We start from the raw sequence: 17397 nt of genomic DNA, 5'->3' as shown, positions 1-17397 counted from the left end.
ATTCTAAGCAGTATGTGTGGAGAAAACCAGGCACTGCTCATCACCTGTCCAATACAGTCCCAACAGTGTAGCATGGTGGTGGCAGCATCATGCTGTGGGGGTGTTTTTCAGCTGCAGGGACAGGACGACTGGTTGCAATCGAGGGAAAGATGAATGCGGCCAAGTACAGGGATACCCTGGACGAAAACCTTCTCCAGAGTGCTCAGGACCTCAGACTGGGCCAAAGGTTTACCTTCCAACAAGACAATGACCCTAAGCACACAGCTCAAATAACGAAGGAGTGGCTTCACAACAACTCCGTGATTGTTCTTGAATGGCCCAGCCAGAGCCCTGACTTAAACCCAATTGAGCATCTCTGGAGAGACCTAAAAATGGCTGTCCACCAACGTTTACCATCCAACCTGACAGAACTGGAGAGGATCTGCAAGGAGGAATGGCAGAGGATCCCCAAATCCAGATGTGAAAAACTTGTTGCATCTTCCCCAAAAAGACTCATGGCTGTATTAGATCAAAAGGATGCTTCTACTAAATACTGAGCAAAGGGTCTGAATACTTAGGACCATGTGATATTTCAGTTTTTCTTTTTTAATAAAGCTGCAAAAATGTCAACAATTCTGTGTTTTTCTGTCAATATGGGGTGCTGTGTGTACATTAATGAGGGAAAAAAATTAACTTAAATGATTTTAGCAAATGGCTGCAATATAACAAAGAGTGAAAAAGTTAAGGGGGTCTGAATACTTTCTGTCCCCACTGTATATATAGAAGAGTGGCTGGGGTATACAGAGAGGCTGGGGTATACAGAAGACAGGCTGGGGTATACAGAAGAGAGGCTAGGGTATATAGAAGACAGGCTGGGGTATACAGAGAGGCTGGGGTATATAGAAGACAGGCTGGAGTGTACAGAAGACTGGCTGGGGTATACAGAAGAGAGGCTGGGGTATACAGAAGAGAGGCCGGGGTATACAGAAGAGAGGCTGGGGTATACAGAGGACAGGTTAAGGTGTACAGAGAACAAGCTGGGGTAAACAGTGAACAGGCTGGGGTATACAGATGACCTCCTGGGGTATACAGAGAACAGGCTGGGGTATACAGATGACAGGCTGGGGTATACAGATGACGGGCTGGGGTATATAGATGACAGGCTGGGGTATACTAAGAACAGGCTGGGGTATACAGATGACAGGCTGGGGTATACAGATGACAAGCTGGGGTATACTGAGAACAGGCTGGGGTATAAAGATGACATGCTGGGGTATACAGAGGACAGGCTTGGGTATACAGAGAACAGGCTGGGGTATACAGAGAACAGGCTGGGGTATACAGAAAACAGGCTGGGGTATACAGAGAACAGGTCGGGGTATAAAGATGATAGGCTGGGGTATACAGATGACAGGTTGGGGTATACAGAGGACAGGCTGGGGTATACAGACAACAGGCTGGGGTATACAGAGGACAGGCTGGGGTATACAGAGAACAGGCTGGGGTATACAGAGAACAGGCTGGGGTATACAGATGACAGGCTGGGGTATATAGAAAACAGGCTGGGGTATACAGAAAACAGGCTGGGGTATACAGAAAACAGGCTGGGGTATATAGTGAACAGGCTGGGGTATACAGTGAACAGGCTGGGGTATACAGATGACATGCTGGGGTATACAGAGGACAGGCTGGGGTATACAGACAACAGGCTGGGGTATACATATGACAGGCTGGGGTATACAGAGAACAGGCTGGGGTATACAGAGAACAGGCCAGGGTATAAAGATGGTAGGCCGGGTATACAGATGACAGGCTGTGGTATACAGAGGACAGGCTGGGGTACATGAAACACATGAAAGCTCGCATGACGTTTGCTAAAAAACACCTGAAGGACTCCAAGATGGTGAGAAATAAGATTCTCTGGTCTGATGAGACCAAGATCAAGAACTTTTTGGCCTTAATTCTAAGCGGTATGTGTGGAGAAAACCAGGCACTGCCTGTCCAATATAGTCCCAACAGTGTAGCATGGTGGTGGCAGCATCATGCTGTGGGGGTGTTTTTCAGCTGCAGGGACAGGACGACTGGTTGCAATCGAGGGAAAGATGAATGCGGCCAAGTACAGGGATACCCTGGACGAAAACCTTCTCCAGAGTGCTCAGGACCTCAGACTGGGCCAAAGGTTTACCTTCCAACAAGACAATGACCCTAAGCACACAGCTCAAATAACGAAGGAGTGGCTTCACAACAACTCCGTGACTGTTCTTGAATGGCCCAGCCAGAGCCCTGACTTAAACCCAATTGAGCATCTCTGGAGAGACCTAAAAATGGCTGTCCACCAACGTTTACCATCCAACCTGACAGAACTGGAGAGGATCTGCAAGGAGGAATGGCAGAGGATCCCCAAATCCAGATGTGAAAAACTTGTTGCATCTTCCCCAAAAAGACTCATGGCTGTATTAGATCAAAAGGATGCTTCTACTAAATACTGAGCAAAGGGTCTGAATACTTAGGACCATGTGATATTTTAGTTTTTCTTTTTTAATAAAGCTGCAAAAATGTCAACAATTCTGTGTTTTTCTGTCAATATGGGGTGCTGTGTGTACATTAATGAGGGAAAAAAATTAACTTAAATGATTTTAGCAAATGGCTGCAATATAACAAAGAGTGAAAAAGTTAAGGGGGTCTGAATACTTTCCGTCCCCACTGTACATAGAAGAGTGGCTGGGGTATACAGAGAGGCTAGGGTATATAGAAGACAGGCTGGGGTATACAGAAGACAGGCTGGGGTATACAGAAGAGAGGCTAGGCTATATAGAAGACAGGCTGGGGTATACAGAGAGGCTGGGGTATATAGAAGACAGGCTGGGGTATACAGAAGACCGGCTGGGGTATACAGAAGACAGGCTGGGGTATACAGAAGACCGGCCGGGGTATACAGAAGAGAGGCCCGGGTATACAGAAGAGAGGCTGGGGTATACAGAGGACAGGTTGAGGTGTACAGAGAACAAGCTGGGGTATACAGATGACCTCCTGGGGTATACAGAGAACAGGCTGGGGTATACAGATGACCTCCTAGGGTATACAGAGAACAGGCTGGGGTATACAGATGACAGGCTGGGGTATATAGATGACAGGCTGGGGTATACTGAGAACAGGCTGGGGTATACAGATGACAGGCTGGGGTATACCGAGAACAGGCTGGGGTATACAGATGACAGGCTGGGGTATACAGATGACAGGCTAGGGTATACTGAGAACAGGCTGAGGTATAAAGATGACATGCTGGGGTATACAGAGGACAGGCTGGGGTATACATATGACAGGCTGGGGTATACAGAGAACAGGCTGGGGTATACAGAAAACAGGCTGGGGTATACAGAGAACAGGTCGGGGTATAAAGATGATAGGCCGGGGTATACAGATGACAGGCTGGGGTATACGGACGACAGGCTGGGGTATACAGAGAACAGGCTGGGATAAACAGAGAACAGGCTGGGGTATACAGATGACAGGCTGGGGTATATAGAAAACAGGCTGGGGTATACAGAAAACAGGCTGGGGTATACAGTGAACAGGCTGGAGTATATAGTGAACAGGCTGGGGTATACAGATGACATGCTGGGGTATACAGAGGACAGGCTGGGGTATACAGACAACAGGCTGGGGTATACATATGACAGGCTGGGGTATACAGAGAACAGGCTGGGGTATACAAAAAACAGGCTGGGGTATACAGAGAACAGGCCGGGGTATAAAGATGGTAGGCCGGGGTATACAGATGACAGGCTGGGGTATACAGAGGACAGGCTGGGGTATACAGAGGACAGGCTGGGGTATACAGACAACAGGTTGGTGTATACAGAGAACAGGCGGGGGTACACAGATGACAGGCTGGGGTATACAGATGACAGGCTGGGGTATACAGAAAACAGGCTGGGGTAAACAGAGGACAGGCTGGGGTATACAGTGAACAGGCTGGGGTATACAGATGACAGGCTGGGGTATACAGAGAACAGGCTAGGGTAGTACAGTTTCCCTCCCTCCTCCACATGGTGTATACTCACCTGCCGCCTCCCCTGTTTAGGAGCTTGTGTGAGGAAGTTTCTCCCGACTCTATGATATGGGCAGAGCCAGGGAAGAGACTTGCTCTCACACTCATCTCCAGGCTCAGTCTATCATTGAAGCTATGAGTGCAGACTCAGTGAGAGTGCTGCGGCTGTGCAGGACAGCCCCTGACACTCTCACAGTAGGGCCAGCCCTGGACTCGGGCTATGGGTCCCAGATTCAGGGCTACCAGCATTGCTGCAGATGTTGACCGGGAGGGGGGGGTCAGCCTGTAAGTGCTCAGACCATACGCCGCACACTGCATCACATTGGTCTGCATGGCTGTCGTCCCAGAAGTAAGCCTCTTCTAAAGATGATGCACAAGAAAGCTTGCAAACAGTTTGCTGAAAACAAGCAGACTAAGGACCTGGATCACTGGAACCATGTCCTGTGGTCTGATGGGACCAAGATAAACTTATTTTGTTCAGAAGGTGTCAAGCACGTGTGGTTGCAACCAGGCGAGGATTACAAAGACAAGTGTGTCTTGCCTACAGTCAAGCATGGTGGTGGGAGTGTCATGGTCTGGAGCTGCATGAGTGTTGGTGAGGTGTGTGGGGTAGAGCCTGCAAAAACATAAAGATATGTAAAAAATTGTATTCTTTATTAGACCAAAGATAGGGCATGGATCAACCCATATAAATGCATAATAGCACATTGGCATATAAAATACAAAGTATCAACATACATATTGAGGATAGTCACCAACATGACACAGAAAGTAAATATTATACATCACAGTCCCCCAAATGGAGTAGGCATAACATATCAGGGTGGTAGAGCAATAAAGACCATCTAGAATCATGAATATGAGATGGATGCATCGAAATAAGCTTGATGACGTTTTGTGGACTTCTATCCACTCATCAGGAGCAAGTGCATCCATATACTAAAAAGGGGATAAAAAAAATCACCATTATAGTTTGATATAACCACATACTGGAGGGATAGAGGGATTAAAGATGATGATGAACAAATAAACGGCCATAACTGAAAGTACTCACATGCAAGCTGATACTAGGCCATGCGATACCACCTGCCGGGGGTCAGCCAGATAATTATGTCCAGCACGGGAGCTGAGGAAAGGACCCAAGCATGGATCAGGAGCACACACGCAGTCCCCCCAAAAAAAAGTGTGTATGGAAAAATCTTGATGTAACTGTGGATGGGATTTTTGTATTGTATACAATAAAGTAAGTGGTTTGTTACCATATTGGTATAGATAAAAAGAAATGGGGGATTGGGTGGGCGATTTCACCGTGCATCGGCGCCACACCTTCCACTCCATGCGTGCGACGCCCAGTAGGCATCCCTTCACGCAGGTGTGTGCTATTTCAGCTTGGCTGACACATGGTGAGTAGGTCTGGCTGCTGCTGTGCTGTCTCTCCCTTATTTTCATGCCAGTGTGACGCTGGATGGGACCCTGGCCGCTGGGCTCACCCTGCAGTTCCCCTTCAGTGACCTTTTCTCAGCGGTCCCACACTACACTCCATTTTTGGTTCATATCCCATTAGGACCTACATGGGTAAATACATAGCTAGATCTTGATTTATTCTTAAATTCTTCTATAACAAGCATTACTAATATTTCTTTACTCCTAGTTTTCATTAATTTCTCCTGATTTCAGGAATTTCATCTCCTCTTCCCTATTCTTACTATATGGACACCCTATTTTTTTCATTCTGTTCACCTTGTTGATATGCTCCACAATATACTTCTATACTGTGGTTATGGGTCTGCTCTATATGACATTTCTTTTTATCTATACCAATATGGTAACAAACCACTTACTTTTTTGTATACAATACAGAAATCCCATCCACAGTTACTTCAAGATTTTTCCATGCACACTTTTTTTTTTTGGAGGACTGCGTGTGTGCTCCTGATCCATGCTTGGGTCCTTTCCTCAGCTCTTGTGCTGGACATAATTATCCTATATGAAGCTATGAATAGCTATGTCCCGTGCTGGACATAGCTATTCTTATATGAAAACCATCTTGGCTCACCCAAATTCCACTTGTATACTCATTGGGCATCCTATTATATAGGAAAGTTCCATTTGGCCCAAGCCAAGTGATCTAAATCATACAATATTGCACCAAACATGGCACCATGATAGGAATTTACCATGGGTGACAGAGTGACAAGTTTAGTGCCATACTTCATGGTTTATATTACTTGGCCCAGGCCAAACTGAACTTTTCTATATAGAAGGATAATGAGTATAAAACAAGTGTAATTTAGTTGAGCCAAGATGGTTTTCATTTAGGAATAGCTTGGCCTCCTTTTCAAAATTTCCCATTGAAATTCATGGCTGTCATGGTGCCACGTTTGGTGCCATATTTTATGACTTATATCACTTGGCTCGGCCAAATTAAACTTTTCTCTATAGAAAGATGCCCAATGAGTATAAAGCAAGTGAAATTTGGGTGAACCAAGATGGTTTTCATATAGGAATAGCTTGGTTTCTTATTCAAAATTTCCTATTGAAATGCATGTCATATTTTATGATTTACATCACTTGGCTCAGGCCAGATTGAACTTTCCTATAGAGTAGGATGCCCAATGAGTATAAAACAAGTGGACTTTGGTGAGCCAAGATGGTTTTCATATAGGAATAGCTTGGCTTCTTATTTGGAATTTCCCATTGAAATGCATGGCTGTCAGGGTGCCATATTTTATGACTTATATCACTTGGCTCAGGCCAAATTGAACTTTTCTATATAGAAGAATGCCCAATGAGTATAAAGCAAGTGGAATTGGTGTGAGCCAAGATGGTTTTCATATAGGAATAGCTTCATAATTCAGAATTTCCCATTGAAATGCATTACTGTCAGGGTGCCATATTTTATGATTTATATCACTTGGCTCAGGCCAGATTGAACTTTAACTATTAGAAGAATGCCCAATGAGTATCAAACAAGTGGAATTTGGGTAAGCCAAGATGGTTTTCATATAGGAATAGCTTGGCTTCTTATTCAAAATTTCCGATAGAAATGCATGACTGTCATGGTGCCATATTTTATGATTTATATCACTTGGCTCAGGCCACATTGAACTTTAACTAATAGAAGGATGCCCAATGAGTATAAATCAAGTGGAATTTGGGTGAGCCAAGATGTTTTTCATATAGGAATAGCTTGGCTTCTTATTCGGAATTTCCCATTGAAGTGCATGTCTGTCAGGGTGCCATATTTTATGTTTTATATCACTTGACTCGGGCCAAATTTAACTTTCCTATATAGTAGGATGCCCAATGAGTATACAACAAGTGGAATTTGGGTGAGCCAAGATAGTTTTCATATAGGAATAGCTTGGTTTCTTATTCAGAAGTTCCATTTTAAATGCATGGCTGTCATGGTGCCACGTTTGGTGTCATATTTTATGATTTATATCACTTGGCTCGGGCCAAATTTAACTTTCCAATATAGTAGGATGCCCAATGAGTATACATCAAGTGGCATTTGGGTGAGCCAAGATGGTTTTCATATAGAAATAGCTTGGTTTCTTATTCAGAAGTTCCATTTTAAATGCATGGCTGTCATGGTGCCACATTTGGTGCCATATTCTATGATTTATATCACTTGGCTCAGGCCAAATTGAACTTTAACTAATAGAAGGATGCCCAATTATATGAAAACAAGTCACATCTGGGTGAGCCAAGATGGTTTTCATATAGAAAGTTATTTATTTAGAATTACCCCTTTAAATACATGGCAGTTAGGGAGACAGAATTGTTAAAATTCACGATTTTATTATAAACTTTGCAGATGATTTTTTAGTAAATAATCATCTTTGTGAATAAAGATCCAACCTGAATAAGAAGCTGACCGAATAAGGAGCCACCTTCTGCATTTGAATAAGAAGCTAGCCGAATAAGGAGCCAACTTCAGCATCATCTGTAATTGTGGTTTTATACTTATTGTTAAAAGCAATAAAAACAACATTTAAAAAAAACAAAACTGAATGGGCTGCCCTACCTGCGATGTGCACACACAAATGCGCATTCACAGATTTGAACCGAGCCTCATATCACAATCCTGTTTTTACATCAGCATCTTTAGTCCTCCCTTCACATCACAGTCACTCTCCTTCACATTGCTGTCCTTATCCCCCCCATTACTGCCCTCAGCCCTCCCCCATTACTGCCCTCAGCCCCCCTTATTAATGTACCCACCTTTTTAATGTCCTGAGCCCCCCCATTACTGTCCTACAAACCCCAATTTCTGTTCGTAGCCCTACAATCCTGTCCTCAGCCCCCCCATTACTGTTCTCAGTGACCTCATTACACTCCTCAGTTCCCCCCCTTTAGTGTCCCAAGCCCCCCCTCCCAATTAATGTCCTCAGAAACCCCCACCCCTATTAATATCTTCAGTTCCTTCAACCCCACATCGCCCCCTCCTCCCTTCTTACCTTACACAGTGCAGTCTGGACAGAGGGCTGGGAGGTACATGCTGCATCCTAACAACCAACCACCTGCTTGTTAACCCGGGCAGCCCCCACCCTCCATCCAGAGCAGTCCTGCCTCCTCCTGGCTCTGAGAGAATGACAGCTGCGGAGCTTCCAAATGGCAGGACCACTGCCTGCCACGATACCTGGTGTAAAGCTTAACGTGACAGGGATGCCACCCGGGGCCCCCTGGAAAAGGGGCGGGGTCAAAATTGCAATCCCTGACAGTACACCAGAGTTTGTATGTATTAAATGCCATCAAGTTATTTTCATCGTTCTCTTCTTCTGTGTACAACTGTGGGCCTACAAAGAGATCATCTTCAATTCTGCAAGATTCCTTTTTTAAGCTATCACGATTAAACTGTTAACTTGGTTATTGTTTGAGAATTTACTGCAAGTAGGCTGCTCAATTGCAATATATTTCCCAAGTGGTGAATCATGTGCAAGGAAAATAAAAAAAGCACTCTTGTCTCCACATGATTGGATGATGGAAGTCAGCAGAGTTTTATCTCTATAGAAAAGCCAGGAAGACCCCAAAGAGTGTGATTTTTCTGAAAAAAAAATTCTGAAAAATCACTTTTTGGGGTCTACCTGGCTTTTCTTGGAGAAAGGATAGTGCATTTTACCGATTGCCTCAAACTGGTCATAGAGATAGAACCCGTTGAGCTACCAAACTGCCAGTTTCTGTCCGGCATCGGGAAAGAGCCAGTGTATATGCACCTACCAGCCGAAGAAAGAGCTTCCTGCCCTGGGATCATGATTTATATCTACCTTAAAGAGGCAGAGTGTCGTTTACAGCTGGAGTTTGGTGGTCCATTTGTCTTGCCTGTTTTTCTACACATGCGCTTTTGATCCACTATAATTTGTGGGTCAACACAATCTGGTAAGCAGGATTGCCCCTTTATACACAGCAGTAATGAATGTATATATCATCTTTTCCACTTCTGTTGGTGTGGGGACTGTATCATCTTTACCATCTCTATAATCCATTGTTTTTATAATTTTAATTAGATTGGTTTTCCCTGCCAGGGACATTTTAAGTTTGTTCCAAATATTAATCTTGTCCCTAAAGTGGGTCAATAATGGATATACAGTGGGGACGGAAAGTATTCAGACCCTTCAGGGGCTTCTACTAAATACTGAGCAAAGGGTCTGAATACTTAGGACCATGTGATATTTCATTTTTTCTTTTTTAATAAATCTGCAAAAATGTCAACAATTCTGTGTTTTTTCTGTCAATATGGGGTGCTGTGTGTACATTAATGAGGAAAAAAATGAACTTAAATGATTTTAGCAAATGGCTGCAATATAACAAAGAGTGAAAAATTTTAGGGGGGTCTGAATACTTTCCGTCCCCACTGTATATTGAGTTTGCAGTAGTCTATAAGTGTAGGGGAGACTTGAATGCCCAGATATTTAAAGGAAGATACTTCTGGGACAGAGCAGGGAATTGGCGCCTGCTGACCTAGTGTGTCGTCCAGTAACATCAATGCAGATATAGTCCAATTGATAATAAGACCGGAGTACTTCCAAAAGTCCAAGATGACAGACATGACTCTGGATAGGGAAGCAGAGACGTCCCCAAAAAAAGTAGCATGTCGTCCGCGTACAACATGGTCCGTTTCATACATCTCTCTGTACTTAAACCCAGAGATCTGTAGACATTATGGACTTGAATTGCCAGGGGTTCAATTGCGATAACAAAGAGTAGGGGGGACAGGGGACAACCCTGTCTAGTACCCCTGCCCAATGCAAAGGCAGACGACATTCTGTCAGACACTCTTATAGCTGCCAGGGGTGAATTATAGAGCAAATGAACCCAGGCTATAAAATGAGCGCCAAATTTTAAATTTTCTTTAAACCATCCACAGATGTTGCCAGCTAACACTGTCAAGCGCCTTATTGGTGTCAAGGGAGAGAAGGGCCCTCTTCCCAATAGTAACTGCATGCATTTGCATATTTAAGAAAAGCCATCTGAGGTTGGTGGCCGTGGACTTTTGTGGCATAAACCCTACTTGGTCAGAATGGATAATGGATAGCATAAAATGATTTAATCTTAGGGTCAATACCTTGGCTAGGATTTTTATATCACTTTGCAATAAGGAAATGGGTCTATACGAACCATGATCCAAAGGAGAGGTGAGGAGAGCTCTGAGAGCTAATTGGAGGGAAGGGACATACTCTCCATTTCACAGAGCACACAGGAACAAAACTGAGACTGTGCATCAGCTGGAGGTCCCTCCCATGTCACCATTTTTTCTCTCGGTGTCAGGAAAACTTGTCAGAAGTGATTTATGCAAATAGCAGAGAAATGAGGCAGCAGACAGAAATGACCTTTAGTGCTCCTAATTCAGACACGTACACACTATAGAGGGAATTGCTTTGTTCACATTTCATGCCTGAGGTTTACAACACCTTTAAACTTTAGCTCAGGTAAAATTAAAAAAAAAAAGAAATCAGCACATAAGACAGTGCTTACAGTTAAAGCGGAACTTCATTCTCTTAATCAACATTGACCATTTTTAATCTGTATGCTGCTAGCATTAGTTAGTAGATAGGAAAGTATGTTATATTACTTTTTTTTTTTACATTTCTTGATTTACTTCCTGGTTTCTGGCCGAGGCAAATGACATCATGCATCCCAGGTGTCTTTAGGGAAGAGAATGAGTTTTTTCAGTTAAGCACACCCTCCGGTCTGCATGCATGAACTCAGAGCAGATGGATTCCAAGACATAAATGCTACATGAATCATCTGCCCTTACTTAAGATGGCCACGGCCAGAATGCTGGGGGAGGGGGTGTCTTTCAAAGTGATTTCTAAGCAAAATAAAGTATGGGGACATGGATGGATGGGGGAGATGGCTGTGAATATTAAGGCCTCATACACACTGGATATTTTTACAGCTGCTGTTTTTGCTGTTTTTTCTGCAGCCAATAAACTCCCCAGCATGTTGTCCTATGTGTCCATGCACACATAAGCTGTTAACAGCTACTGTTTGGTAGGGGCATTTTCTGACTTGAAAAAAACCCCAGAACTAGGAGTTTTTGAGCTGTAAAAATGTTCTAACTCTGATAAAAGCTTACAAACGGTGAAAAACATGGCTTTGACAGCTCCATGTCAGCCTACCACTGGGTATGTTCTGCCCATAACCCCACCTGTAGGACCTAACTCATACATTTGACTCCCTCCCTCAGGCCGACGTTCCTTTATATTCCTCCTTACCTCATAGGACCAAGCAGCACCTCTTACCTGGCTGCAATAAACTTGTGGCCATCCACCTGTTGCTCCCCAGGTGCAGATCCCACTGTACAGACCCTTAAATAGGCCTCTTGCGTGGGTGTTATGGCTGGCATTGGGATTGATGCCCCACTAAATGCATGACTGTTTCCAAAGATGACATAAATGGCTGTGCAGCTATTTGGTATGTGATTCTGCCTGATTTTATTGTCTTTTTATTTGTCTCTGTGATGCATGCTGCATCTTCCTTCATTCAGTGATGTTTCTCTAGATTGAATGGATCCTAGGGTTGCCACCTCATCCCTTTAAACCTGAACACATATGAATTGCACAGGTTCTGAGGATAGGAGAACTCTGGGAGGCTGCAGTATACATCTTCCTTTGCATTAGTTAACCTCCTAGAGGGTTATTCCCAAGCAAACTAATTCCTATTGCATTGAATTTGTTTTTGTACTGCTTTTTTAGTCTGCAGGGCTATAAATTGAAGTAGGTGGGTAGCCTTTAAACATCTTTGTTATCTTAAGTTAACAGATGACTTGGGTAGCATTGTACATGTTATGTTATTATTCTTAATGTGGAGTTCTTCTTTAGACTTGCTCAGTATCCCTGCTTGTCAGGGATTGATTTTTACTGAGACAAGTCCTTTTTAGGAAGCAGTGAAACTGTGTGCTGTTACCTCCTTGTATTTCCTACTGCCGGCTTGCTGCAAAGCCATGCATGTCACCTCATTCTAGTAGCAAGTCACTGCAAAGAAGGTAAGGGGCACCGTTCAGGTAAAAGCTTTTCTTTCAGGTGTATGGAAAGCAAACTATGGACTCTTACCATTTCGTCCCTCAGGATTGGCAGGCATCATGCACCGCCTAAATTGGGCCTGTGCCACTCATGCCTTGGCAGACAAAGCCCTGTATGTGGGCAATACACTCTAAAGGAGTGTTTCCACTCACCCTGTGAAGAGGTTACCTATTCTGGCAATGAGCAGTCTCCAAGCCTTCCCAGGCAAGCAATCCTCCCCAGACTCTTCCAAAGAAAAGATACAGACGAACATGACTGCAAGAATGTTGCCTTGTTCAAGCAACCAAGGATAAAGATGATGACACCTAACAGGTTGCCACTAGGGATGAGCTTCAAGTTCGAGTCGAACCCATGTTCGACTCGAACATCGCATGTTCGACCATTCGTTGAATTGCGAACGTTATGGGCCGTTCGCGCCGAATTCGAGTGGAGCGTCATGGCCGATAATTCACTGCGGCATTGCAGTGCATTGCTGGCTGATGATTGGCCAAGCATGAACTATGACCCGCATGCTTGGCCAATCACAGATATATATATATCTATATTTATATATATATATATATATATATATATATATATATATATATATATATATATATACTGTATTCAGTTTAGCTAGATCCATTCCTGTTATTCTCTTCCTACTGACAGGCAGGCAGGTGTTTTTACAGTATTTTTAGCTTCCTGAAGAAAATTGCTGGTGTTCTTCTGATCCTATTAGTACCACAGGCAGGCAGCTATAGTATTTACAGTTAGTGTAGTGCGTCCTCTGCACAGTGTGCACCTAAAGCTACCTGAAGAAAACTGGTGTAGTTCTTCTGATCCTATTAGTACTGCAGGCAGCTGCAGTATGTACAGTTAGTGTAGTGTGTCCTCTGCACATTGTGCACCTAAAGCTATCTGAGTAAATTGGCGGTGTTCTTCTGATCCTATTAGTACCACAGGCAGGCAGTTGCAGTATTTACAGTTAGTGTAGTGTGTCCTCTGCACATTGTGCACCTAAAGCTACCTGAGTAAATTGGTGGTGTTCTTCTGATCCTATTAGTACCACAGGCAGGCAGCTGCAGTATTTACAGTTAGTGTACTGTGTCCTCTGCACAGTGTGCACCTAAAGCTACCTGAAGAAAATTGGTGGTGTTCTTCTGATCCTATTAGTACCACAGGCAGGCAGCTACAATATTTACAGTTAGTGTACTGTGTCCTCTGCACAGTGTGCATCTAAAGCTACCTGAAGACAATTGCTGTTGTTCTGATCCTATTAATACCACAGGCAGGCAGCTGCAGTATTTTCAGTTAGTGTACTACTTCCTCTGCACAGTGTGCACCTAAAGCTACCTGAAGAAAATTGGTGGTGTTCTTCTGATCCTATTAGTACCACAGGCAGGCAGCTGCAGTATTTACAGTTAGTGTACTGTGTCCTCTGCACAGTGTGCACCTAAAGCTACCTGAAGACAATTGCTGGTGTTCTCATACTAATAATACTACAGGCAGGCAGTTGATTCTGCTAGCTGCAGTATCAGTATATATATATACATTCCAGCTTTGTGCAGCTACATCTCCCTGCAGGCCATTAGTATGTCTGGAAGGCCAACAAGGAGAGGCAGACAGTCACAAGCCAATAAAAGAGGGCAAGCAGGCTCTGTGTCTAGAGGCAACAGTGCTGGTCGTAGAGATGGTGCATCCTCATCAGCACGTGGCCGTGGGACACGCTTGTCCTTTTTTTTGGCAGCTGGCCGTGTTGACCCACAACATGCGGAAGACTTGGTAGAGTGGATGACAAAGCCGTCCTCATCCTCTCTCACCCAGGCTCAGCGTACTTTGTCTGGCAAAGCAGCTGCCAACGCGGCCTCTTTCCTCGGCTCAATGGCATTAGTCACTCCTTCCCTAGCCCCACCATGTCCTACTGAGGAGTCCCCCGAACTGTTTGACCACAGTGTTGGGTACATGCTCCAGGAGGATGCCCAGCGTTTTGAAGGCTCCGATGATGGTACCCAGCTAGGGGAAGGCAGTAATGTGAGCCCAGAGAGAGGGGGTGCCCAAGAAGGACAGCAATCTGGCAGTCATGTTCCCCTAGCTGCAGCATACTGCCAGCTTTGCTCCAGTGATGAGGAGGGAGGGGATGATGAGGTCACTGACTCCATGTGGGTGCCTGATAGGAGAGAGGAGGAGGCACATCTCCAACAAGGCAGGATGCCCTCCAGGGGCCAGCTTAAGGGCAGCACACCGACTGCATCACACCGCAGAGCTCCGCATGTGCAGGGCGCTGCTGTTTCTGCGCGCTATTCCAAAAATTCTTTGGTGTGGGCCTTTTTTGAGATGAGTGCATCAGATCCCACCGCTGCTATTTGCAACATATGTCTCAAGTGTATCTCGCGTGGCCAAAACATCACCCACTTGGGCACCACATGCTTGACCAGACATATGTCGACCTGTCATGCAGTTCATTGGCAAGCGTACCTAAAAGACCCACACCAAAGAACAAAGCGGACCTCTCGTTGCTCCTCATCAGCTGGGATCTCCAGCCCCACTATACCTTCAGTCCTCTCTGAAACCTGCACTGAGCGGAATGAAGGTGTAGAATTAGGTGTGTCACAGCCAAGTACTTGCGGGCAATCTGTACACCGACGTCAGATTGTACCAGGCAAATTTCACTGCCCCAGCTGCTGCACCGCCGAAAGACGTTCGCTCCCAGCCATCCACATGCCCAGCGGTTGAATGCTAGCTTGGCTAAATTGCTAGCGCTTCAACTGCTGCCTTTTCAGTTGGTAGACTCTACCCCCTTCCGTGAGTTTGTGGAATGTGCGGTTCCTCAGTGGCAGGTTCCCAAACGCCACTTTTTCTCACAGAAGGCGATTCCGGCTCTCTACCGACATGTGGAAGGCAATGTCTTGGCCTCGCTGGATAGGGTGGTCAGTGATAAGGTGCATATTACCGCTGACTCATGGTCCAGCAGGCATGGACAGGGACATTACCTATCTTTCACCGCACACTGGGTGATTCTTCTGGCAGCTGGGAAGGATGCAGGACAGGGTGCAGTAATGTTGGAGGTTGTTCCGCCACCACGCCTCCATAATTCTACTAGTGGTGATTCTGCCACACCTCTCTCCTCCACCCCCTCCTCTTCTTCTTCCTCCATGGCCTCTTCCTGTGCTTATTTGTCCTCAGAACCAGCGGTGCTCCGTCAGCATTCAAGGGGTTACGCAAGCACGCAGGCAAAAAGATGCCATGCAGTGCTTGAGCTGGTGTGCTTGGGGGACAGGAGCCACACTGGGGCAAATATTCTGTCAGCTCTGCAGGGGCAGGTTCAGAGGTGGTTGATGCCACGCCAGCTTAAGCCAGGTATGGTGGTTTGCGACAATGGCTCTCCGCCCTCCGACAGGGACAACTGACCCATGTGCCCTGTTTGGCTCAAGTCCTTAACTTGGTGGTGCAGTGGTTCTTGGGCAGGTACCTGGGCTTACAGGATGTCCTGAGGCAGGCCAGGAAAGTCTGTGTGCATTTCCACAGGTCATATAATGCCAGTGCTCGGCTGACTGACCTCCAAAAGGAATTTAACCTGCCTAAGAACCGCCTAATCTGTGACATGCCCACCAGGTGGAACTCAATGTTGGCCATGCTGCAGCGGCTGCACACACAGCAGAGGGCCATCAATGAGTACTTATGCGACTATGGCACCAGGACAGGGTCCCTTGTTTTTTTCCCCACGCCAGTGGGCTATGATCAGGGATGCATGCACTGTCCTGTCACCATTTGAAGAGGCCACAAGGATGGTGAGCAGTGACAGTGCATGCATCAGTGACACTGTCCCTCTTGTCCACCTATTGGAGCACACGCTGCGTGGAATAATGGACAGGGCACTTGAGGCAGAACAGAGGAAGGAAGAGGAGGACTTCCTTACCTCTCAAGGCCCCCTTTATCCAGACAGTGTTCCTGCGTGCCCACCAATCACACAGGAAGAGGAGGAGGAGGATTGTGTCAGCATGGAGGTGGAGCCTGGCACTCAGCATCAGTCTACAAGGGATCACTTACAGTCCGAAGAAACCCATGAACTTTTACATGGCTGGGAGGAGGTGGCTGCAGATCATGTTGTCCTTAGTGACCCAGAGGACTCTGGACCGAATGCCTCTGCAAACCTATGCTGCATGGCCTCCCTGATCGTGCAAAGCCTGCAGAGGATCCTCGTATTCGTGGTATCAAGGGGAGGGATGATTACTGGCTGGCAACCCTCCTTGATCCACGTTACAAGGGTAAGGTTGCGGACCTTATCTTGCTGTCACAGAGGGAGCAGAGGATGAAACATTTTCGGGAGGCCTTGCAGAAAGGTTTGTGCAACGTGTTTCCAGAGCCTGGGAGGTTACAATTTCCTGGTCCTCCTGGACAACGTGTTGCTGAGGCTGGAGCGGTGGAGAAGGTGGCTGTCTGACCGATGCGTTCAGACAGTTTTTTAGTCTGCAGCCCCAAGGTCTGATCAGTTCCAGCAACCATCGCCAGCGTCTGATTCACATGGTGCAGGATTACCTAGGGGCAAAATCAGACTTGGACACCTTTCCCACTGAAAATCCTCTGGGTTACTGGGTCTTGAGGATGGATCACTGGCCAGAGCTTGCACAGTATGCAATTGAGCTACTGGCCTGTCCTGCATCCAGCGTTCTTTTGGAACGCACATTCAGTGCTGCTGGAGGCTTTGTAACTGATCACAGGGTGCGCCTGTCCACCGAATCGGTCGATCGGCTGACCTTCATAAAAATGAATACGTCTTGGATCACCAGCTACCAAGCACCTGATGCTGATGTAACCAATTTTTCTTTAATGTGAGATCCCTTCAAGACTGCCTATGCT

Source organism: Aquarana catesbeiana, linkage group LG02 (genome assembly GCF_042186555.1).
Source record: "Aquarana catesbeiana isolate 2022-GZ linkage group LG02, ASM4218655v1, whole genome shotgun sequence".
Classification (NCBI taxonomy): domain Eukaryota; kingdom Metazoa; phylum Chordata; class Amphibia; order Anura; family Ranidae; genus Aquarana; species Aquarana catesbeiana.
This window is presented reverse-complemented; position numbering follows the sequence as displayed.